The sequence below is a fragment of the Mauremys mutica genome, chromosome 21 (genome assembly GCF_020497125.1).
Source record: "Mauremys mutica isolate MM-2020 ecotype Southern chromosome 21, ASM2049712v1, whole genome shotgun sequence".
Lineage (NCBI taxonomy): Eukaryota > Metazoa > Chordata > Testudines > Geoemydidae > Mauremys > Mauremys mutica.
Window position 1 is genome coordinate 11,336,988 of NC_059092.1, and position 24,526 is coordinate 11,361,513.

The 24,526-nt window shown below is 46.6% G+C and overlaps 1 protein-coding gene across 7 annotated transcripts in view; it reads right to left on the reverse strand.

Moving 5' to 3' along the window:
* The window catches only part of CASZ1 (castor zinc finger 1), a 394,551-nt gene that overhangs the window by 251,201 nt on the left and 118,824 nt on the right, over positions 1-24,526 (reverse strand). Inside the window, exon 1 of one of the 7 annotated variants that reach the window (XM_044996149.1) lies at positions 8,334-8,447. The exons of the other annotated variants lie outside the window; for them this stretch is intronic. The gene's annotated coding sequence lies outside the window, so the exon portion shown is untranslated. Of the gene's footprint in view, positions 1-8,333; positions 8,448-24,526 lie in introns of those variants that run through there. 7 annotated transcript variants of the gene reach the window in all.

The window sequence follows — 24,526 nt, forward strand, 5'->3', positions numbered from 1 at the left end:
GCATTGGCATACGAAGATTTTTTTTTTTTATCTCCTGGCCACTGGTTCAATTCCAGCCCAGGTTGGTAGCAAGTGAAATTTACTATCCAACAGCTCTTCAGTGGCCTAAACAGGAGTTTGACGGGCCTCCATGCAGTTCCCAGGGCACAAGGCTCCACCTCCTTGTCGCAACTGGCACTAGTTAGCGGTCTCCGCAGACAGGTCAAGGACTGGATGAGCCATGGAGACTAAACCCCCATCTCACCTCTAGGTGCTACCTCCAGCTCAGGGTGGGATCCCCTGGGGAGGGTGGCACTGGGGAAGCGGATGCTGCCGCTACCCAGGATAAAGCTGCTCTGCGGATGGAGACCTTCGGTCCCTAGCATTGCCAGCCTGGCACCAGTTCAGAGCTATTATTTGCCAAGTGCAGGCTAGCCCTGGGACTCACCTATTCCAACAGCACTGCAACGAAGCTCATGAACATAGGTACTCAGGGCTTAGTCGGGGTATGGTCTTATTACTTCAGGCCTCTCACACAGACTGATCAAAGTCACATCATCAGGAGGACCCTCCCATGCTAGCTATGGGCACATACTGTCACTCAGAGATAGGTCAGCTCGCACAGCTGTCTCAAGAGAGGGGACGCTCTCAGGTACTATGCCCTCAGCTGGCAGGACCACATGATCGAGAGAAGGACCTAAAGACGCAGGGTTGCACCTGCCTCTTCTATCCAGCCCTCGAGGCCTAGGATGCCATCAGCAATTGCCAGTACCCACCCTACCCATTCACCTACAACTGAGCTCAGGGCAGAAAACAAAGGTCTGGCAAAGGTGCAGGGAGCTATGAGCATTTCTGAAGTGCCCAGCTCCGCAGCATACATGTAGCATGGCAAGAAGGGTCCTGCAAACAGGTGGACGTGAGACCCTTCTTCCAAAAGAAACAAGCGTGCCCTTTGTGATGGGCCTGGTAAACGTGCAATTACGGTGGAGGCCCTAACGAAGCAAATGGCCTCCCAATTCCTTTTAGAGGGGGTGCAGGCAGCAAAGGCCTTTAACACACTTTACTCATTTCTCTCTCACTTGCATGAAGGCTTGGATGCTCCAACACGATGGCGGACATAGCCCCCAGATGTGGGGCGACAGGACGCACGAGCCCATGATCCATCCAAAGGTGTCTCTGCCTTTTCCTGTCAGCCTAAAGTTTGAATAAAGGAGCCCACCAGACGGAGCGAATACATGCTTCTCTCTCCCCCAGCTGGCTTACCAAACCATTCCTATACTTTAAGCCACCTAGTGTCCGAAGCTGTGCGTTCAGGATGTGTCCTCCTCTTACAATCAAAGGCAACTGGAGGCAGATTCCTTAGGAAATACAGAGAAGAAGGGAGTTCCTACGAGATGGAAACAAAAAGGGGCTGGGGCGGGGAGGGGGCTGCAGTGAAGCACGAGCCAGAGACTGCCATAGGCTGGGGAAACGAGAACAACATTTTAGGCACTACAAAGTGTCTGGTTGAAAAGCAAAGCACGATGCGTACAGGGGCAGCGGGAGCGAGTGTAAACCCAGCGCGGCATGATTTCAGGTAGAGCGGACACACAGAATGGGGGAATCGGGAAGGGGGACAGGCAGTCTCGCCCCAGTTCTGAAGTTTGTCACCGAGTGCTGCTTTCAGAGGCCGACGTTTTGACTATGATGGCCAGCTCTGCTCTTTCTGTCTCCGAGAGAAACTCGGAGAGAACTTTCCCCAGCAAGGGCCGGTGAAACAAAATTGAAGCAGCCGATGGGCACCCCCCATGTTAGCCCACGCTTGGTTTCTTAGAGACCACTTTCGTTGGCAGCTTCTCTCCTGCCCCTCGCCAATCCCCTCCTCCTCGTTCTCTCTCTCTGTGTCCTCGAGACTCCTCTCACCTTGAGGAGTGTTAGGATTACCCAGCATTTACACTCAATGCTCCTCTTTATTCCTTAAGACTTATTAAGAATGATAATGAGCTCCAAAGCAGCCACACGTCCCTCTCTCTCTCTCCTACCCCCCCCCGCCCCCACCCTTCGCTCTCTCTCTACGTGCCTTTTCCGTCAAAGACACACAGGACAAATCCGACCAAAAAAACCTGACAATATGGATCAAGGACACCAGGGGATTTATACTCCACAAATCCAGCCTTTTTTGTTTTTATTATTTCTGTTCAAATTCCACCCCCTTCTTTCCCCTTTGCCCCCACCTCCCACCCCAACCCTCTTGGACTTTGTAACAAGAAAAGAAGAAGAAGAAAACTGCTTTCCTGAAAACCTCGTTAATGTGGAGCTCTTAAACGGTTGATTAATTTTAGAAAAATTTACGATGCGCTCTTGCTTCTCTTTTAAGCTCCAGTCTTCTACACCCAAAGCAAGTTAACTTTAAAGGCCCCCTCGTGTGCCCGCTTGCCCCTTCTTCCCCGGCACCATATTTGTAGCTGCAAACATCCAGATGAAACATAAATACAGTGACAGAACAGGGAAACAACTGCTCTGACGGGTGGCTAAAATGGTTCAATTCAATTCCCTTTAGCACAGCCAAGAAATCACAGCCTGCAAAACTCCCAATTTCCAGCTATTTAACTTTTCATTTAAAAAAAATCCACTACAAATTGGTCAATTTAAAAAAATAATGTCGACATTATTTTATTTTAAGAGACAAGTCTTCCCAAGTTCGATCTGTTCACTTCACAGAAGCGCCCTGATGCACAGCTGCATTCGAAACCTCAGAGTTCTTCCAAAGCCACCTTTAAGCCAGCTGCACTTCACCAAGGGGAAAGAATGGAACCTAATGAAATTTAATATATACATTTTTAAGTGTGCCCTGATCTATACTTTAATATTTCAGAAATCTCCCAAGCTCCCTCCTGCCCGGTATTTGCTTTTATTCTTTGTCTCCCTCTGCTAGAGTCTGTTTTTCTGATATAGACATCAGAAGGTTAAGGGCTCAATTATCAACTCTGCTGAAACCTCAGCCTTACAATACTTAGGGTCTTCTCTTCTGCTCTTTAGAAACTAAATAGCAAAATCTCTCCTTCTTCATGTTTTTTATTGTTGTTATTGTCTACTGCCTTGTAGGTTCCGATCACTGAACTTACAAACCTCTCTGGAAGGTAGGGATGAGGGAGATATGGATTTGGAAAGAAATAATAATATAGAATTCGAAAAGGTGCCTACTTCAAGTGAACCTGAGGAGACCATGTCTCTGAACCCCAAAATAGCGTCCACACAAAATATGATCCGAGTGGTTCTCATTAACACAAGCCAGTAAAAAAAAAATTGGGAGGAAGTGGCTCTTTGATTAGTCTTACAAACCAGAATGGAAACAGATTTTAAAAGTTAAAGTATCAGTGTTGTGGAATATGGAATATTACTAGCAAAGTAGTGTACTTGATTTGATCAAATGGGAGTTGTTTTTATTTTTTAAATATATGATGCACACTAAAGCTTTGGTTTATGGAATCGAACAGTGCTTTCATCTCCTCAGGAATGTATATAGATGGACAGTATTCTTCTGAAAATTAAATTAACAAAAACAAAACAAGGATGAAGGGAGGCGCACAGGAAATCACCATTTCAGTAAATCACAATCCCTGGGTTGGATAGATAGCAGATTCTGGTTTAATAGGAAGAACGAGAATTGGAAAAGGTAAGGATCACCCTTACACCTGAAATAAACTATTTGCAATAGGTTCTTGAGTAAGGTAAGTCTCAAGTTTATATGGACATACATTTTTTTTTCAAAAGTTTGTTTTTCCAAATAGCTTCACTGTTTTGGATGGAGTAAATATATATCTATACATCTATAAAATCAAGTCATTAATTCTTTCCTGGAAACTGTCTGAATTACAATCTGTCAGATCCAGATGAGTTCGTTTTTTTTGGTAACTGACTCCCTCTCCTCCCTCCCCCACTGATTTCCTCAAGGAGAAATACCCCCTTCCCTCCCCAAACCACCTTCTTCTGTTGTACAACTACCAACTGAACTCAAGCTTTCAATGGGTTTTCCCTGCACCAGGGCTTTGCTCTGAAACTGCAAGAATGACAACGTCATGTGTGGGGAAAGCTGACACTTACAGCTTTTAAAAAGAAACGGGAAAAAATAAGCTGTTGACTTCTTGGTTAAAGTATTCTCTTGTTCTAACTCATGTTCTTATGTCACTGGGCTAAAAAAAAAAGAAAAAAGAGGGAGAGAGAGATATGACTTTCCTTGAATGATCTGTTTAACCTAAGCCAGAGGAAAAAAAAAGAAGTCATTAATTACTTATGTGAGCTATTGCTTCTGAAAGACAATAAACCTGCCTGGTCGCCATGGATATGACATATTTGCTCTGAAAACAACACAATAATTAGCAAAGGGGAAAGATACAAGGAGAATATGCAAACTCCTGAGTTTAAAGCCATAGTGTTTCCTTCCCCCCTCCCCCTTTTACTTGTCAGAGTCAATTCTGTTTGCAATTCAAATCAAACAAACAAACAAAAGGTTTACAAAAATATATTTTTTAAAAAGAAAAACAGATCGACTGCACTGATGAGCCAAAAGAAAAATAATAATGAGACGTATATACAAACCAAACAACTGCAGAGAAAATAATCTTATATGGTGAAATTAAACACATATTTAGGGTTGTTTTGGTTCCAGTTATTATTTGCATTTTTAAAAAAAGAAAAATGCAGAAGTGTATTGAAAGAAAAAAGGAAACTATTTTAGGAGACATAAAGCGTTTTGAGGACGCAGGTAGGAAAAAAATGGGGAGTTCACTTGGATATTAAAAATACATCATATGGGTCATTATTTTCTTTTTAAACCTACAACTTTACCCCCAAGAAGATGAGCAGGAAACACAATTGCTTTGTACCGTGTTTGTCAGCTTGATAAATACATGAGCTCATGGTGAGTTCACAATTTTTAAGTATGTCAGAAATGTAAGACACTCTCCCTTTCCTCCACGGATAATGAAAAGGGGATCTTTTCTTAATTAAAAGAATAAAAACTGAATAAACTGCAGAGATTCTCCTTTAAAAACTGGATAAATGTTACAGTGAAAATGCTTTTTATATTTCGCTCTCATTAAGCTGAAACAAAGACTATTAAAACCTTCTCTAATGCGATAGCCTTCTGGAGTCTGACCTTCTACATTTAGAAAACAAGTAATAAATATACCCTAACATGCACTTTATCTGGAGAGATATTTGACTTTGAACTTATTTTAACATTTAAAAGGCTTGGGAAGTATAACAACAACAATATAGTTGCTACAAGTTTTTTGTTTTTATTGCTAAAATAAATCTCTTAGAATAAAATAAGTGGATTAAGGAAACATCACCCTGATAAAAAAAGAGGAAAAAAGTGTTATTTTTTTAAACAATAGTTTTTAGCTGGACTCTTTGATCTTGAAAGGGTTCTTCTATCTGGTCTGATGAGGGGGGAAAATGATCTGTTTTAAATGATGATGCAACTAAAGGATCAAAGCCCTGACTTTCTGCTAGTCATAAGCAGCTCTGTCTTGCACAAAGCTTCAACTTCAGACTATTTTTAATATATAAAATATAAAGGAGGCCAATAGAGCCACTGAAAAGGGCTCCCCAAACAAAAGGGGACACTGCCCCTTTAAACGTTTTAGTGCATATGGAGTTTGATTTCTGAAAGAGATCAGTTTAACATCTCCATAGAAACCAACAACAGATTATCATCAACAGAATAAATAACTAGTCTAATAAATTAAACAGGAGGCATAAGATCTGGAAACTTGATTACTGAAGTTGAACAATATTCCCCCATAAACTCTTTCTAACTGCTTCTAAGGTAGCTAACAAGGTAGCAACAAAGTATAAATAAGAAAGTGGGTGTAGGAAGGGAGGCAGGGAAGCCACTGGGAAGCAGAAGTCCAAAGCCCTGGGAAGAGATTATTTCACCTTAAAAGTTATTACAGCAACAACAGAAATAAATGTCTCGGTAATTTGGGGGAGGAGGGGAGAGAAAACCATTTTAAAAGGGAAAAGGTTGTAGTGGCTGCATATGCAGTTAAGCGTGGATGGAGGGGGCACATGAAATTTATGCGTGAAGTACATCAAAAGTTTCACCTTTCCCCCCCCAAAAAAATCTAGGCAGATGGATCTAACTCAGAGTGATTCAGAGCAATCCTCAGACACAACCCATCCAGAAAGTTTTCCAAACAAATTGCTCAGAAGGTGCAGTGAGACAGCTTCCAGGCTGGGATCAGAGAGCCCCTTCCAATCTCATCCTTACCCCAAATTTCATCACCCTTTACCAAATGTGCCAACTTTCCCAACGGCTCCTCCTCTCTGTCTCCTGCCACCCCAACCGGAAAACAAAAAGAAGGAACGATTCTCTCTCCACTACTCCAGGAAGGTTGTCATGGTACATACACACTCATCTCCCATGAAATCAACACCAACAAGTTACTGGTCAATGTCCCCACTCCCAGACTATGCTGGTTCACTTCTTCCCACCCCAGCTAGGGAGGTACAAATCTAAAGAACGCTCTGGATTTATAGACCCCAAGAACAAGTGCACCTAATTCTCACTTTCCAGTTTCCTGGGGAGTCTGAGAAAGCGTGACTCCTGTGCCAGAGACAACCCTTATGGTTCTCATCACTGGCTGGGGAGCCATTAAAGATTTGGGGAGGCAGATCAAAAGCAGGCAGTGCCCTGGGATATTAACCCTTCCCTATCCAGGGGACAGGCGCACCCCTGCCCCGCTGGGTTTCCAAGGCTTTTTATTTCTCCTTTTTTGTCAATGCCCCAAAGTGTCTTTTCCTGGCAGGCCCCAGTTTGATTGACGGGTCGGACACCTGTTCCCTTGTCCTGGGAGTCTCCAAACATGGAGAGTAGCATTCACCAAAACCCTACTGATCCCAGAGCCCGCCTCCCTCCCCCCAGCGCCCTCAACCCTGCTCTCCTCATTCCACCCCTATGCTGAGATCTACCCCCCCCAGCCCAGCAGTACAGCCCCCTTACCCCTACTGCGCCCCTCTGGGCGCCCCCTGCCCGGCGCAGCCTGAGCCTCGCCCGGCCGCGGCAGCGGATTTGAAGACAGGAAAGAAAATGAAAAGAAAACGGGGAGGAAAAAACTTCCTGGCTCAGGATGGCAAATCAGCTGCGCATTCTGCAAATGCCACCGGGTAAAAATAACCCACGGCTTCGCCCGGGGGCCGGGCACCGGCTCCCCCAAAGGCGCACCGAGCCCGGGGGCCGGGCACACCGGCTCCCCCAAAGGCGCACCGAGCCCGGGGGCCGGGCACACCGGCTCCCCCACACTCGCGCGCCGAGTCGGGCACGCAGCGCAGCTCTCTAGGGAGCGCACGTAGGGGGCCGGGCACCTCCCCGTTCCCGAGCGCACGGCTCCCAGCCCTGCTCCATCTCCGCTCCGGGACCCGAGCGTCCGGAGCCAACGGGGGGAAGCGCCGCTCGCCGGCCTCCCGCCCGGCCGCAACACTTTGGAGAAACTTCCCTGGCACCGATCGCCGGCCGCCGCCGCCCGGGGACCCCCAGCCTGGCCCCGCGGCCCGCCGGGGTACCCAGCCTCACGCCACCCCTCGGCGCTTTCCCTTCGCTTCTCGCCCAAGTTTCTGTTCGCAAAAAGCCAGGGGGCATCGCCGCTGCGCTCCCCTTTCCCCCAGCAGCTGCGCCCCACGGGACCCCCTCGCTCAGCCCCTGGGGACCCGGGGTACCTGCGCCCCAGGCAGGGAGCAGAGCGGGACAGGGCGGCGGAGGGGGTCCCACGCCTCCCCCAGCCCCTTCCCCTCCCCCATTTCCACGGGGATTTTTAAAAGTCCTGGAAATTGTCCGGCACAACCGGCCTCCCCCAATAACAACAACTCAGCTCCGGGGCCGGCACCGCTCTGCCTCCCCTGGGCCCCCTCCACCCCCAGCCGAGCTGACGGGAGCACAGGCGCCATCCCCCCTCCCCCCCGCCAGCCTAGCGTGAGAGTCCTGGACCCCGCTGCCCCCTCCCCGGGTTCACTCCCCGGCGGGGCAGAGCGCTGCACCCCCAGCCCCGCAAACAGCCGCCCAAAGTGCCCGGGCCGGAGCCGCGAGTGCAACCCCTCCGCAGAGGGAGCGCAGCGGAGCCCCAAGCAGCCTGCAGTGCCCCCCCTCCCCGCGTGCAATAACCCCCCCGTCCAACTCCTCCCCCCGCCCAGAGCAATGCCCACCTGCCGCTGCCATGTGCCCCCCCGCCTCCCTTCTCTGCCAGGGCCATGTCCCTGCCTGCGCCCCGACCCCCTGCCCCGCAGAGTTGGGTGGCGGCCGAGGCAGGGGCTGGAGGGCGGGGTGGGGGTCCCGGGGGGCAGGAGCCGGGGCAGGGCAGGGCAGACAGGCTTACCTGCACTTGGGGCGGCTTTGGGTGACTTTCCAAGTCAAGGGAAATGTGTGTGTGTTTGGGATGGAGTCTGCAGCGCGCATGCGCCATCAAACTTGCCCTGATCCCGGATTTTTTTTTTTCCGCCTCTCTCTCCCCTTCGCTTTGATTATTGAATTTTCCTATTTCTAACAGGGGGGTGGGCGGCGCGCAAAACCCGGACTGGATCCCAGCCACCCTCTGCCCCGGGCTGGGGAGCGGGGGGGAGAGCGGCAGAGGGAGCGGAGCATGGAATGGACTCGGCTCCAAGCAGGCAGGGCACCCAGACAAGGGAGGGGCACCTGTAAAACCCGGACTGGATCCCGCTACCCTGGCAAGAAAAAGGGAGGGGTTGTCCCCACTTCCCAGTCAACAAGGGCAACTCCGCCTTCTCCAGTCACCAGGGCACTTCCTTGCCCTGCCCGTCACAAGCGGATACCTCGGCCCACTGGGTGCTTTCTCCTGGAAACCGCTAAACTCCCCAACTTTAGGCAACTTGCTGAAAGTTGCATGAAAGAGCCTAGTTTTTACAATCTGGTGAACTTTGCCACTCTAGTTTCCTTGGGCTACATTTAGCTGAGATCCTTCCTTTCTCTATGGGATGGTCTGTTCCTTTTAAGTGACAAAGGAGGGGGGCTGCTTAGATCTTAACTTGGATTTCATTAGCAAACCACTCTGTGAGTTTATTATAGCTTATGGCCCCAATCCTGCAAGTATGTATGCACATGAGTAACTCTGCACCCATGGGCCCCACTCCTGTAATACACTCCATGTCAGCAGGCCCCTGCACTTGGGAACAGCCTTTAGTGGGCTCTGCCCAGGTACAGGGGTCTGCTCTGCTTTGCAGGATCAGCATGATAAGTTATCCCACCACAGGAGTACTCACATGCCTAAAATTACTCCTATGTATATGTATATGTGCATGCAGGAGCAGGTCCATAGTTTACATTCTAATAAACTCCTTTGATTTTTAGTTCTGGAGTTAGCTTATATTTTAATAAACCAGTTTATATATATTTTTTCCATGGGCCCAATCCTGCAAAGCAATCCACACAGACAGAGCCCCTCTATCCACGTGGATCACTCTACAGGGATTGGGGCCTTCACTGTTAGCACTGTATTTAAGGGCCCAATCCTGCAGATACTTACCAACACAAATAACTGCTCTCATGCACTCACTGGGACTATGTGGGATAGTAAAATTACACCCGTGGCTTAAGTGTTTGCAGGAATGACCCGTGTGTGTGTGTAACTATAAATTTAGGCCCTAATCCTGCATGTTGTTCTGTGCAGGGGGACCCCTGTGTACAGACCCACTGAAGTCAATGGGTTTGCATGTGGGGGCTCATCCCTATAAACACTTGAGTAACTTTACTCATTCAGGCCATTCCACACAATGAGTTCTAGGTCAGCACATCCATACAGAGCTCCTTGCAGGACTGTCTCATTGATACCTTGTGCTCCTGTCTGTACTGACCTGTTGTCTCTGGTCTTAGACTATACGCTCTTTGGGGCAGGGACTGTCTTTTTGTTGTGTCTGTACAGCACCTAGCACAATGGGGTCCGGGTCCATGACTGGGGCTTCAAGGTACTATCAAAGTATAAATAAATACTAATAATAATTCATCATCCCACTGATTTCACTGAGATGACTCATGCGAGTAAAAGTGATTTATGTGTATATGTGTTTGTAGAAGGGTTACCAACTCTTTTGATTTTATTGTGATTCTTGAAATATTTTACATGTTCCTTTGACCCCCAGCTCCTGGAGCCATGTGATTCCATGAGACTATCACCTTTTCTTTTTTTAAAAAGTACGTTTCTAGCTCTCATGGTTGCCCAGAAAAGCTCATAAACATGGGCCAAGTGCACCCTAAAGATGCAAAGCTGGAGGACAAATGACAAAAACCCCAATTATTTTTAAAATCTTATGAATTTTGAGACAATCTCATGATTCTGAGGGGCCTGACTCATGAAAATTGAACAGTTGAGGTCAGCAATACTGGTATGTTTAGTTAAATATTTAGGCCTTGATCTTGCAAAAACTTATACACATGGTGAACACTACACACAGTGAGAAGATCCAGTTCCGCAGGGTCTCAGTATGTAAAGAAAAGCATTTGCATGTGTATTTACAGGATCGGGGCCTTTGTTTATTTAGCTATTGTTTATTATTAATTATGGTTTAGCTATCAATTTTTACCTGCTGACACTGGGAAAGCAATAAATAGAGATAGAAATAGGGATATGCTTTTAAACTCAATTGAAATAACATAAGCACTGAGAGAGATTGTTGGAGGGACTGAGTGGGAAATGTTTATAAGTTGCTTTAAAAAAACAAACCTTAAATTCATATGCTAGAGAGATGCTGTCAGGTTAGTGATCACATATTTCTAAAGTGCATGTCTTTAGCTATAACTGAAATAAAACAGTAGGGGCCCAGCTGTGGAACATCTATCTATCTATCTTAAGGCTTAATGTGAAGTACCTGTTTAAGTCCTGCTGATGGCATTGGGACTTTGTTTTAAAACTATTGCCATCAACATATTTAACCATGGAAAACATTTCTACTGGCATTATGGTTTGGAAGAGCTTGCTTTTAGCAAGACTTAGGTCACAATTGGATCTGCAGAGACAGCCCCTAAAACCCTCCTGAAGCCCCACTGAAGTCAACAGGGCTCCGTGTAGGTGGAAAGTTCTACCCACATGGATCCTACTGTAGAATCAGGATCTAAGTTTGGGAATGAATTTGACCTGACAATGTCCCTTTAATAGGCCTGCTCCTGCAGAGACTTACACATGCACTTAGCTTTACACACTGCAAGTATATAGTCACAGGATGTCAAGTGGAGCAGGTGCACAAGACTTAGCAGAATCAGGGCCTGCACATGGCACTTTCTTTGAAGTCATTGAGAGTGTTGTGTGCAGGCCATCAACAGGACCGGAACCTAATCACACAAAAGTAAGTGCCCAGACAAAGGCCATGCCGGTGGACCCGGTGCCTATGCAGACTTCAGTAGGGTTCCTTGCAGTTGCAGACCCCCTGCCTCACTGAGCAGTTTGGAAGGTCAGGGCCACAGTGCTCAGTTGAGGAAATACAAGGAAGGGGCTGAGTGGGTTTTGCCACACAGAATTACAATACATGAGTTCCTAGCATGGCTTAGTCATGTTTACTATTGGTTTGCATGAATAGATTTTTGTTTTCATTTCTTTTCTTCTTGAAAATTAAAAACAATAATGCCACTAGTCTTCAAAAATCATGAGTCAGACCCTCCCCCAAATTGTGAGAGATTTAAAACTCAAGAGGTTTTTTAAAATAACAATACGTTCTTGGAGAGGTTATTTGCCTCTCGGTTTTTGAGCCTTCAGGGTTCACATTTTCAAGCTTTTGTCTGCAGTCTTGAAGGCTGTAGAGTTACTTTTATTTTTAATGAAAGCTGAGATTCTCATACAATCATAGGATTCCAGGAGCTGGGGCTTTAAAAAAAATCAAATTTCATAACAGGATAAAATCGTGAGAGCTGGCAAGACACTGATTATAAAATAAAATGAGGACCTTGATAGTTATAATTCTGAAGTTTGCAGAAGGCTTCTTCAGCAACTCATTGGCCAAAAGTTTGTGTCTAGTCCTTTATTTAGAGCCCAAGCTCTTAGAATCATAGGACAGGAAGGGATCTCAGGAGGTCATCTAGTCCAACCCCCTGCTCAAAGCAGGACCACTCCCCAGACAGATTTTTGCCCCAATTCCCTAAATGGCCCCCTTAAGGATTGAACTCACAACCATATCCCGCCCCCCATTATAAATATATGGAGATATACCTATCTCATAGAGCTAGAAGGGACCCTGAAAGGTCATTGAGTCCAGCTGCCTGCCTTTACTAGCAGGACCAAGTACTGATTTTTGCCTCAGATCCCTAACTAGTCCCCTCAAGGATGGAACTCACAACCCTGGGTTTAGCAGGCCAATGCTCAAACCATTAAGCTATCCCTCCCCTGCTATATGCACCCTTCAGGCCCTACCAAATTCTTGTGCTTGCAAGACTGGCACCGGTCATGTGTGTACTTTACGTCTGGCACACCCAAAGAATAATGCACTATTGGAAAGTGCTCAGATATCACAGCAATGAGCTGCCCCACAATACACAGAGACAATTTCCCATGATGCAGTGTGCCAGAGGCAGCTCAGAGAACATCAGGTTAGAGCTGGGCAAAATTTTTCTTCAAATAATGCTTATTCAGGTCAACTGAAATGTTTTGAAAATCTGTGTTGAATTTGCTGTTGTTTTGGCTGAAAACAAAAAATCCCCAAAAGTCCAAACATTTTAATTTTCCAAGTCAAAACAACTTTTCATTAAGAATTTTACTTCCATTTCATTAAAAAAGAAAAGAAAAAAACTCAAAAATAAACATTTTGTTTGACCTCAAACAGCATTTTTTGACTTTTTTGTTTTGCAGCACAATTTGAAAAAAATTAATTTGGGGAAAATGTGTTGGGGTTAGTCACCGAACCAACAAATCAGTTATTCGTACAGCACTACACCGGGATGTTGCCTCCATGCAACACACATTTTGCCAATACATCCCAATATTGTATTGTATTGTGAGCACACAATGAGCTGGCATAAGCGCTCGAGCGTGAATTCACTCTGCAGCATGACAGTGTTGCCGGTAGCCCTATGCTAGCAGAACTTCTGCCAGTGAAACTTTCTAGGGTAGACAAGTTTCCTGCTCTGATTGTTATTCCCACTCGGTAGACACCACACCTTCTATGCCAATCTTGCCCATCCATCATCAATACCGACCTTCCCAGAACATTCTCTCATCTGGCTGAGCTGTACCAGCGTTACCCCTAGAAATTATTCACACAAGGGAAGTGAGGTTAAAAACAACAAGAGACGGGCCTGGATTAAAATGACAAAGGCATAAAAAGACAGGTGGAAGGCTCTCTGTCCTCAGCTCACCCTGCTGTGACCTGGCTACTGCTGTAGTTAAACAGAGCAAGAGGGGTCCCATATAAGGGGTGCCCTTTGTTAGGAGGTATAAGGAAGCAGAGAATCAGGCCCAAGAAGCCTCATTCCTGACCTGCTCAGATTGGACAATTAATAATAATACTAGCTCTTCTCATCAGCAGATCTCAAAACGCTTTACAAAGGATCAATATCATTACTCCCATCTTCCAGACAGGGAAACTAATGCATGGAGAGGGGACGTGATTTGCCCCAGGTCACCTACCAGGCCAATGGCAGAGCAGGGAATAGAACCCAAGTCTCCTGAGTCCTGCTCTAGTGCTCTAGCCACTACATCACACTGCCTCTCCTAGACAGCATTCCTCCCTGTGAAGAGGCCCACATGAGGCCTATGTCACTTTAAGTTCCTCATAGCAGAGCTGAATTTCTCATATGGCCAATTAGTGGCATATGTGATGAATGAATGGGACTTTAACATTGGGACTCTAGACCTCTGACCACTCAACTAAAATGGACTCAGCCCCAGGATCCTTTTCACACAGGCCACCAAATAGCCATGGGATTGTCACCACTGACAATGGCTATATCTTATGGCCATGCCAACATGCCAGCCATTCCCCACTTTTCTCACCCAACCCCAGCCGCAAGAATGTGGATGCCACAGAGACATGCAGAAGAAAAGCGACAGGGATTTGGGGGTGGGGGGAGGTGTTGGAAAATAAACAAATGACTCTGCAGAAGTAGGAGCCACTTTTTAACGGTAAATAGCATCATCCTATCTGGTTTCGTTTTTGGTTTTTACTGTCCGCATATCAAAAGCAATTAGAGCGTATCATAGAGTCACAGTTTGCAAAGTGACATTTTCTCACATGCAACTTTTTCTCGTGAGTTTACACAAAACTCCAAACAAAAACAAAAAAATCACCCCAATCTTAAAACAATCAGCATCTGTGTGATGGGCAGGATCTTCAGCTGGTGTACATTGGCTTTACTCCACTGACTGCAGTGGGGCTAGGGCTGTTTACACCAGCTGAGGATACTGCTCTTTGTTTTGACACTTTATGTCATTTTCAAACATCAGAAACTATTTGTTTGGAAATTAACAAAACAAAACTAGGTAACCAGGCTTGACACAGGTCAAGTTCCAGGCCCACAGAACAGCAAGTCATATTCTCAGCAGGTGTAAATCAAGTAAATCAGATTTGCACCAGCTGACAACCTGGCCCTATTGCTTTTATTTACAGATAGCACATGAGGCCTAAAGGCCTGATGACAGGAACGGGATATCCTGGGATTTAACTCCAGCTCTGCCACTGACTCACTGTATGACCTCAGACACATTACTTCACTTTTCTGTCCCTGTTTCCCTGTCTATAAAATGAGACCACGGCTATTTACTTACTTGCTCCAGAGGGGGCCATGGGGTTTAATTAATCCATGATCATTAAGTGCTTTCCTTTGACATTCTGCTTATATGTTCCCCTATTACCTTTTATCTATCTTGTCTCTCTAGATTGTAAGCTGTTCAGGGCAAAGACTGTCTAGTACTGTGCGTCTCCGGTCTCACTGAGTCCTCTAGATGCCATACATAAAATAAATCAGCAACAATAAAACCAGTAAACAAAGCATTAAATAAATACAGGTTGTTTTGCTCCTCTGACTGTGAAGTTGTGCTTGTAGTATCCTGTCTGTGAGAATAAAATTAATACAAAGAAAATACAATAGAACCACACTAAATAATAAAATAAAATAATAATTAATTTGTACTGATACAGAACCACCTTCATGACTCAATGTTCTTTACCATCACTAATTAATCAATCCCACGCCAGCCTTCCAAGGCAGGTAGGTTTTATTGTCCCCATTTTATAGATGGGAAAACTGACTCACAGTCTTGCTTAAAGTCACAGAGTGAGTCAGTAGCAGAGTCAGGCACAGAACTGGCCCATCCTGACTGTCAGCCCTTAGCTCTAAAGACTTGTTTACCCCAGAAAGTTGCTTGGGTTTAACTTACATCAGTTTTCAAAGTGATTTAGTTAAACTGGTGGTCCTGTGTGGTCACTTTTCTCTGTTTAAGAGTTCAAGTTTATTCAAGTCCTTATTAAGAGGGGGTTAGTTGGGCATGGCTTAGACCAATTCTTAACCAAATTAAGCTAATGTTCAGTAGGCCTGGTTTAAATCAAAATAAGAGTGTCCACAGTAAATAAGTCCACAGTGTCAATAAATCGGTTTAAAATTGTACCTCATTTAAACCACTCCCGTTTTCTCATGTGGACAGGTCCTGAGTCACTGGATCACAATGCCTCTCCTAAACAGGCCTTATCCACATGGGCAAGCCGCATCTATTGAACCAAAGGGGTTATTTGAAACCACTGCAAACTCCAGGGGACGCTCTGATTTGGGTTTAAATCAGACTCATTTCATGGAATAGGTGCAATTTTCTCATGTAGATAAGTGTACAGAAAGCAGAAAGCGAACACCTTCCCACGCTGCGGAGGACCAGAGATATTTCTATCTGGCAACATATGAAAACAGCAGCTTCTAGACTCGGACACTTTTCTACATGGGTCATTCTGAAGTGGGTTCCTTTTTCTCATCTGTGGGGCCGGCTTTATCCTGTGCCCTCCTTGCTCACTGGAGACTCACAAACAAGCTGGCTCACCCTGCCCACTTTTTGACTGACTCCAAGAGGTCTGTGCCAGCCTGCCAGGATGCGAGCAGTGTGTTTAACAAGTGGGCAGCACCAATCTGGCATGTGTAAAGCTGAGGTTAAGCTGGAGTTAGCGGGGAGCGCATGTCCACTTAGCAGGGTAATGGAAAGCGTTATTTATAGCTCGAGTGCAGAAAGAACCCTCCCCACCCTCCAGACAAAGCAGTGTCCAGTAATGACAAAGTAATTACCTTTTTATTATTTTTCAATAGGATTCAGATCTAGCGTGTCTGTTCCTCACAGGCCTGGCTGTTCTGATGGCTCAAAGCTTTCATCTCACTGACACGCTGGCTTGATACTAAACGCTCTGAGAGGGTGTAGGATCGTCAGCCCTGCAAGCTGAGATGCAGCTGTTGCCACTTCGGAACAGGCCTGGGCTAAATTCTATGCAGGTGAGCCGACTCAGGGAGAGCCAGGCCCTCTCCAATAGTCCACGGTTTACTATTGTCTTTGACAGGAACAGGATTGGGCCCTAAGAACTGCTCCAAAGCTCAGTGAAAACAATGGAAAGACACTGCTTCCTGTGAAACCAGGATCAGACCCGTAGTCAGGCAGACCCTTGTTCCAGCACCCCTATGACACCATAATGGCCCCGATTTTGCCAAGATATGGGCAACTGCAGGGGCTGAATAGCCTCAACTCCCATTAGCTTCAGTGGAGAGATGGAAGGTGCTCAGAGGCTCTAGCACTTAAGTGGTGCCTGGGCCCCATGCTCCGCACAGGGGTTAATTTCAACCCACGTGAGCAAGGGGCATAAGCAATGTTTGTAAAGTGCTTTGAGATCCTTCGTTGGATGAGTCAGATCTGACGAGATCAGCTTGTCCAGTCAGTCCCTGCTTAAGGGTGTCAATTATCAAGGAGGGGAAGGAGGTTTCATTTTTTCTTGTTTTTCTTACATTATTAATTAATTCATCCACTTGCCTGTTACCTGGTAAGTGCTGCCAGTGTTCTTAGCTCTCTAGGAGACACACAACAAACCCAGTCCCCACGGTGCTCACAGTCCAAGGATACCATCCTGCAAACACTTATGCACCCACCTAACTGCTGCAGGCCAGTAGACCTGGCTGTAAAGGAATTACTAACAGGAGTCAAGCTAAGCACATGTCTATGCATTTGCAAGTGGGGGCCCATTAGACAGACACAAAGCAGGTGTCATAACATACCACGGTGATGGGTGTGCCATAAAAGCCTGACTAGAACAGAAAGCGAAGACAGGAAACATGGGGAAGTGCTGAGGAGACACTAGCTCAGAGATTTGTTGCTAATGTTTCATTTCTTGTGGCAATCATGGAAGACGTGGTTTGGCAGGAGGGTCTAGCATGTGCATGGGGGGGCTTACAGTGGTATGGAAAAAGGCACCAAGTTGGACATAGGGGAAGGAGACAACTTGGGCATCAAGACTGGCATCCCTGGTGCCATTTTCAGTGTCATCTTGAGCTAAAGCCATGGGGGCTGGACACCAGTAGAGCTGGGTCCTGCTTCTGGCTCAGCCAGCGTCTCCCTGTGTGGCCTCAGCCCAGTTACTTAAGCCTCAATTTTTCTAAATGAGCCTCTGATTTTGGGTGTCCAACCTGACACACTCAGGGCCTAATTAGCATCATTACTGAGCTCCCATGACTCTCAGCAAAGTCAATGGGAACTGCTCATCAGCCTTGATTCTGGGCACCCGCAGCAGTCATCAAAGGCTGATTCTGAACTTGTACATCTACACTGCAATTAGACACCCACGGCTGGCCCGTGCCAGTTGGCTTGGGCTTGTGGGGCTTAGGCTCCAGGGCTGCATAACTGCAGTGTAGCTGTTTGGGCTCAGGCTGCCACTCCCACCTCGCAAGGTCCTAGGGCCTGGGCTCCAGTGTGAGTCTGAACATCTACTCAGCCCCTTAGCCTGAGTCAGCTGGCACGGGCCAGCAGCAGGTTTTTAATGGCAGTGTAGACATACTCTCAGTTACCTGGTCTGTAAAGGGAGGACTATGATGCTTCTCTGCCTTCCAGAGGCTTGTGGGGCTTCAAGAATGGATCTCCACAAAGGGCAGTGAGGTCTTTGGATGGAGAGCGCTAGAGATGTCCAGCTCAGAAATGCTTCATTCTCCGGTGAGATTCCCCCTTTAATACATATCCCCTCGCTCTCTGCTGCGTATTCTCATCATGCTCCCCCCTTCCCTTTGTTCTCCCGTTTCCCATCTCCCTCCCCCACCTTGTGTCTTCAAAAAGCCCCCCAAGTGTGGGCGCAATAACCCATGTCGCACCCCAGGCTCTTGGATTTATTTTGAGATCTGCTGCATATTTGTTTATTTCCCTTTTAGCGCACCCGGCAAGGCCTGCATGGCAGGAGATGTGAAGGGAGGTGATTATGGGAGACTATTTCCCCTTGCTGCTCATTCACAACAAACAAAGAGCAATGATTGATGATTAAAAATGCATTCTCTGGGCTTGTTTTCTTTTGTTTTACCATTATGGAAATATTATAAATACTGAATACTAATCAATCCAGACCTGGCGGGACCTCGCAGACCTTCTGCAAGCCAAGGGCTTTGCTCTTCTTTGCAACCTCTGCAGTTCTCCCTTCCTTGCTTTGTTTCTAAATTAAACAACTAGCGGAGCCTGCATCTCAACCATGTAGGATATCCCATCCTGGGGTAAATTCACACGCCCTGGACCTCCCCCATTCCTGTCTGGCCCTACCCTGCCCTGGGTAAGAGGCTGAGCCATGGCTTATTCTCTGTCTTCTTGCAACCCAGGACCCCCCACCCAATATTGTCTGCCCTGCCCTGCCCTGCCCTGCGGGGGAAACAGAAATGTACTCCCCAAGCCAGACAACCTCTTATGGAGATGCTTCCCATGCAGGGGGCTGGAAGCCCCGTGAGTTTGCACTCATAGCTGATTGCTGGCTTGAGGAGGAAGGGATCAGAAGGGAAACTTGGCCGGATCTAATAGAGAGGCCACCACACTGCACTTTGCTCAGCCCGGACTGCATGGTAGCACAACCCTGGTGGCCCTGGCTTCACGACTTCCCAGCCCCACCCTGGGTGGGAAGGGAACTAGGGTAAATTAATACTCCCCATCACCACAGCCCAGTTCCTCTAGGGTGTCCAGGGACGTGGGGTTGCTGCAGGGTCATGAGGAATCAGGGAGCCCCTCCATCCTTGGGCTTCTGCTTATTGCTCTCTCCACCTGCAGAAGGAGAAGGGGCCATTTGGCCCATTAAATATTGGGCTTCCATCACAATCCATGGGCCCTACTCTGGCTGCCTCCTCTGGGACTGAAGGGAGATTTAGTCTCCATGATCCGTCCAGCCAATGCTCCTCCCACACCATCTCACACACCCCAGTGGATTTGCTGTGGGATCCTCTTACTGGTTTTTAGCACTACATTTGTGCTTCTTCCTGGGTGTGTCTGTGCAAAGCCAAAGGGCCAAGTCCGATTCCGCAGCATTACACAATGTCCAGATCAACAGCAAACCCAGCGGCGCCTGCATTATTTTATATTTATTCAGTCACATTAACAGCTCACTCTTGCTCGCTCCCATGTCAAATCCAATCACCTTGGACTGGGCACTTCAGACAAGTTTGATCAAAATCACCAGCTCCAACTAGGAGATTCCCCCTCTCCAGGGCCTACAGTAACACCCTTCTCTGATCATCCCTTTCCTGTGGGACTTCCAAAAGCGCTCAGAGTTGGGCCTAGCTGTGTCCTCCATTGAGTCAACAGTAAAATTCCCATATGGCAAAGCTCCTGTGGATCTCAGTGGGGGCACAGCTTGGCTAATGCTGAGTGCTTGCCAAAGTCCCACTCTAAAAGCAGAGTCGGGTCCCTATCCTGCTACACTCAGACAGACCCCAGGTCACTCACTGAGTCCCAGTGAAGCTGATGGGGCTCTGCATGGCTGCCGGCATGGGTCAGATTGCAGGATCGGGACCTTAGTGGGCACCGATTTATTCTGTTTTTATTGTGATTGGAATTGGCAGAGGAACAGCTACGTTCAGCTGGAACATATCAGGAAGGAAAAGCAAGAAAATCTGAGCTGGACTCGCAAGAAATTTTAGTCTGAACCACACTTCAAGGCACCGCAGTGTCTTCTTATCTTAGAGACCGAGGATTTATTTTACGCACATAATTCCCTGATCATCTTAATGCCACATCTATCCCTTCGGAGGATATTGTTACACTATTTAGCCACAAATGCCAAAAGTTTACAATCTCACCATCATCTCAGCTTTCTTAACAACTTTAAATAATCTGTCTATATCAAACAGCGAGAGCCCGATCCAAAGCCCACTGGAAGGACTCCCATTGCCTTTGACAGGCTTTTGGATCGAGCCCTTAGTTGTTCATGTCTTTCTTTAAATATTGTTTCTCTACATTGATCTTTGTATCTCACTTCTCCTGGGCATGCATGGAATCTTCCTCTCCCTTTGAAATCCAGGAAGCTTTTCCACAGATACGTTGAACCCAAGAACAGTCAGGTTCACTGTGATCATCTAGTCTGACCTCCTGGATAGCACAAGCCAGAGAACTCCCCCAAAATAGATCCTGTTTGAATCAGAGCAGATCTTTTTAGAAAAACACCCAGTATTGATTTAAAAATTGCCAGGGATGGAGAATCCACCACAGCCCTTGGTACATTGTTCCAACAGCTAATTACCCTCTCTGTTAAAAATGTATGCCTTATTTCCAGTCTGAATTTGTCTAGCTTTTACTGCCAGCCACTGGATCCTGTTATACACTTGCCTGCTAGACTGAATAGACCATTATTAAATATTTGCTCCTTGTGTAGATTCTTATAGATTGTGATCAAGGCCCCTTAATCTTCTCTTTGTTAAGCTAAATAGACTGAGCTCCTAAAGCCTATCACTATAAGGCATGATTTCCAATCCGTTAATCATTCTTGTGACTCTTCTCTGAACTCACTCCAATTGATCAACACCTTTCCTGAATTGTGGGCACCAGAACTGGACACAGTATTCCAGCAGCCATCACACCTGTGCCAAACATAGAGGTAATATAACCTCCTTACTCCTGTGCGAGAGTCCAGAAGAGCAGCATCACCTGGCAGTTTGTGTGCAAGTGTGGAAGAAACTTCCAAATAATAGCACCCTAACACAGTGATTCCCCTTTGTGGACTCAGTCAAGTCACTCCTCCTTGCTGTGTCTCACTATGTATCCATCTCACTGGGGTGCTGCAAGGTCAAGTCACATTGCAAAGTGCTTTGCAGAGGGTAAGGTTATTAACATTCTCTCTCAAACTCCTGATGCTTGGCCTTGAGTCTGCAAAATAATCTTCTCCTGTGATGCCATTCCTCATGAGATTGGCCCAAAATTCTGGACCATGTTTTGCCCTTTCGCAGCATCAGAAAATGTATCGTTAAACACAGATTGGTTTTGATCCGTCTACGGCTATCCCCTTTAATGATGATATATCAGCATATGGTAACTGGCTACAAAGGAAGTGTTTCCTTTGATTACATTTTCACCTTTTATGTGTACTTTCACCCCAAATATCCTAATGCTTCTGTTTATTTTTGTAGCACAAGGACTATCAAAGGAAGGAATGTGTGCATGAGTTTATATTCCATTGCCTTACACTGGACGGCTCAAGTGTGGATATTTTGCCTACAAATGGCTGTCTGATAAAGAGGATCAAAGCCTAGATATTTCTGTAGCTAAGATAAATTCTCTTTTAGCTCACGTGGTAGAGGCCTGTGCTCTTGGATCAGTAGGACCCAAGTGCTAGCCTCATTGATGACACATGCAATCAAGGAATCATTTGGATGGCTCTCAATGAGTCCAGCATCTGAATGGCCCTTTTGGAACTGCTACCTTTAAGCATCACTTTCCTTGTAGCCTGATAAATGCACTGGCAGTTTTGTTTCTGTGCAGCAACAGTGCCCCTCAGGGGCTGGTTAGTGCATTGCTTAAGAGGGTCCCTGGAGGAAAGAGCCACTCACTGTTTTCTTTATTTTAAAGGTGCTTCTTTAATGACTTTTCCCTGCACTACCACCACATACGGGAAACAGACTGGGCTGATTTTTACCTAGTAGGGAAAAAAAGAAATCACCTGTCAGAGTCCAGACTAAAGAATGAGCCCAGAATGAGATACCTGGATTAAAGGCATAGAGAATGATAAAAATCTATAGATCCCCCTGGTCCTTCTCCCACTGGCCTATGCAGGACAGTTCTCTACAGGACATTTACTAGTGCACAGGACTATGGAGGATGCCACAATTGCTGGATACAATTCTCTGGTCTGCACCATGCAGCAGGTCAGACTAGATGATCCTATTGGTCCCCTCTGGCCTTAAACTCTATGAACATATCAATTAGATTTAAATGTCACAATCAATGAGGCCTCCGCCAGCTTCCCTGAGTGACTGCTCCGCAACCTCATAGATCTCACTGCCAGGGAGTTTTTCCTGATACTCAGCCTAAATGATCTCTTCCTTCATTTCGTCCCATTTCTCTTAGGTATGCTAAGGGATTCTTCTCCTTCCTAAGTATTAACACCCTTGTTGTATCCGTAGGCTGTTACTATCAGATCCTTTGCCTCGTTACCCACTGCTTAGCCAAGCTGTACGTTTGAAACTCATTTAATAATCACGCCGGGATACTGGAAAGCAAAGAATCCATGTATGAGCTTTGAGGGAATTAGTCCCTTGGATCTGTGAGCAGACACAAGGAAAGGAAGACTGATGTGTGGATATGTTGTAAACCTATAGTCCTTCTCAAGATGGAATCTAAGTTTTGTAGAAGCAGTGTAGGATGAACATCATCATTTGGCTTGTGCTTGTCCAAAGTTTATCCAAGTCCCCTGAATTTCTTGGGTCAGAACAATTAGATTGGGATTCTCTGCAGAACAGGTTTCCTGATCCCAGTCTTTCTGCTGGTATTTTAACGCTTCCTCCCCTGGATGAAACCCAGGAGTGCAAAAGTCGATGGAAATGGAAAATGCTGGGTCGGGGAGAAGCTATTGGTGGGGGGGAGGAATAAACAGATCTGTTTCGAACCTCAAAGAACTCATTTAGTTTGAAGGTTTGGGTCAGTTCAGTACAGGAAAAACGTCACAGACGCTGGCACAGAGTACGGGCAATGTCAGTTTAATAACTGATCTGCCCTTTATCGGTGGATTGTCTATATCCCACTCTCATAGCAGGACAGACTCCACAATTTATTAGGTCTTTTCCACCTGTGACTTCTCCTAGTCTGGTCTAGGGAGTATTGTCTAGTGGTTAAAGCAGACGCTGTCAGACCCTGGTGAAATCACTTCACCATTCCGTGCCTCAGTTTCCCCCTCTGTAAAATGGGGACAGGGCTAGCTACCACGTTCACAGGGGAGCTGTGAGCCCAAACTCACTGTTCATAAAGAGCTTTAAGAGCTCGCAGAAGGGCAATTCGTCATTGTCTTATTTCTCTCTGATTCGACTTTTCCCACCAGGATTATTTATTTTCTCATCACCACTCTGTGCGCTGGGTTTCCACACAGAACATTTTGCACCAGCAAAGACTGCAGGGACTTTTTCCCCGCTCTTGGCTTCAACTTAACAAATACGCAGGCCCATAAATTCTCCAGCACAAAGCATGAAAACAGTGTAAAACTCTGTGGGCTGTAGCCCAAGGAGAATGAGTATTCATCCCCCAGAATGATACTGACACTGCAGACTATCCTTACCCTCTCTCACTTCCTATGTCCTGCCCTAACTCCCCCTCTCCCCCCCCAATACAGTATTCTGACTTCAACACATGCTCTCCGTCTGGCCAGTGGAATCTGAGTCCATTGACGCTATTGATCAGGGCACAGGGTTGTCTGCAAAACCAGTGGGTGGATGGACAACTCCCATGTGAGAAACAGCCCTGCACCAAACAGGGAATGAGGGGAAGGTGTTGGAGCCCGTGATCTATTCTGCATTTGGGATCCCATTCCTTTAGTGGGCACTGACAGAAAACCCATTTGGTTCCCAGTAACCAGTCCTGGCTTCAGCTGGGATGCCTTAAAGAGGAATCAGTGCTACGCTGAGGCCTGGTGGGTAGAGCTCAGTGTGCTCTCAGCAACGCAATGCACTCCAATCTGCGTCTCCGGGCTTTCCCCATCTCTGTTTTTTGGGTAGGTTCCAGATAGCTCTCCTTCCTGCTCCGGCAGTACAAACACACAGTACCCGAAACACCTATGGAAATACAAAGGTCACTGCACTGCGTGTGGGAGTGTTTGCAAGGGCTGGTTCCCAGAGGGAAGGCAGAGCGCTCCGCCCACACAAGGGCCAGCTGCAGTAGGACCAGGACATTGTCCACCATGATGCCATCAGTAGGGGGAAGCCACTGGTAGCTCAGGTAGAAGCTTCAAGCGGAGTCCCATGGAAACCCAGAGCAAAAAGCTCTTTCTACTCCAATGAGAGGTCATTGCACATTCTTTTGGAACAGTTTCAGGCTGAATCCCAGAGTCCTTGTTTGCGTTAGGCTCTCACACACTTCATCTGAATGAAGGATTCAGGACTCACCTCTCAGGCTACAAT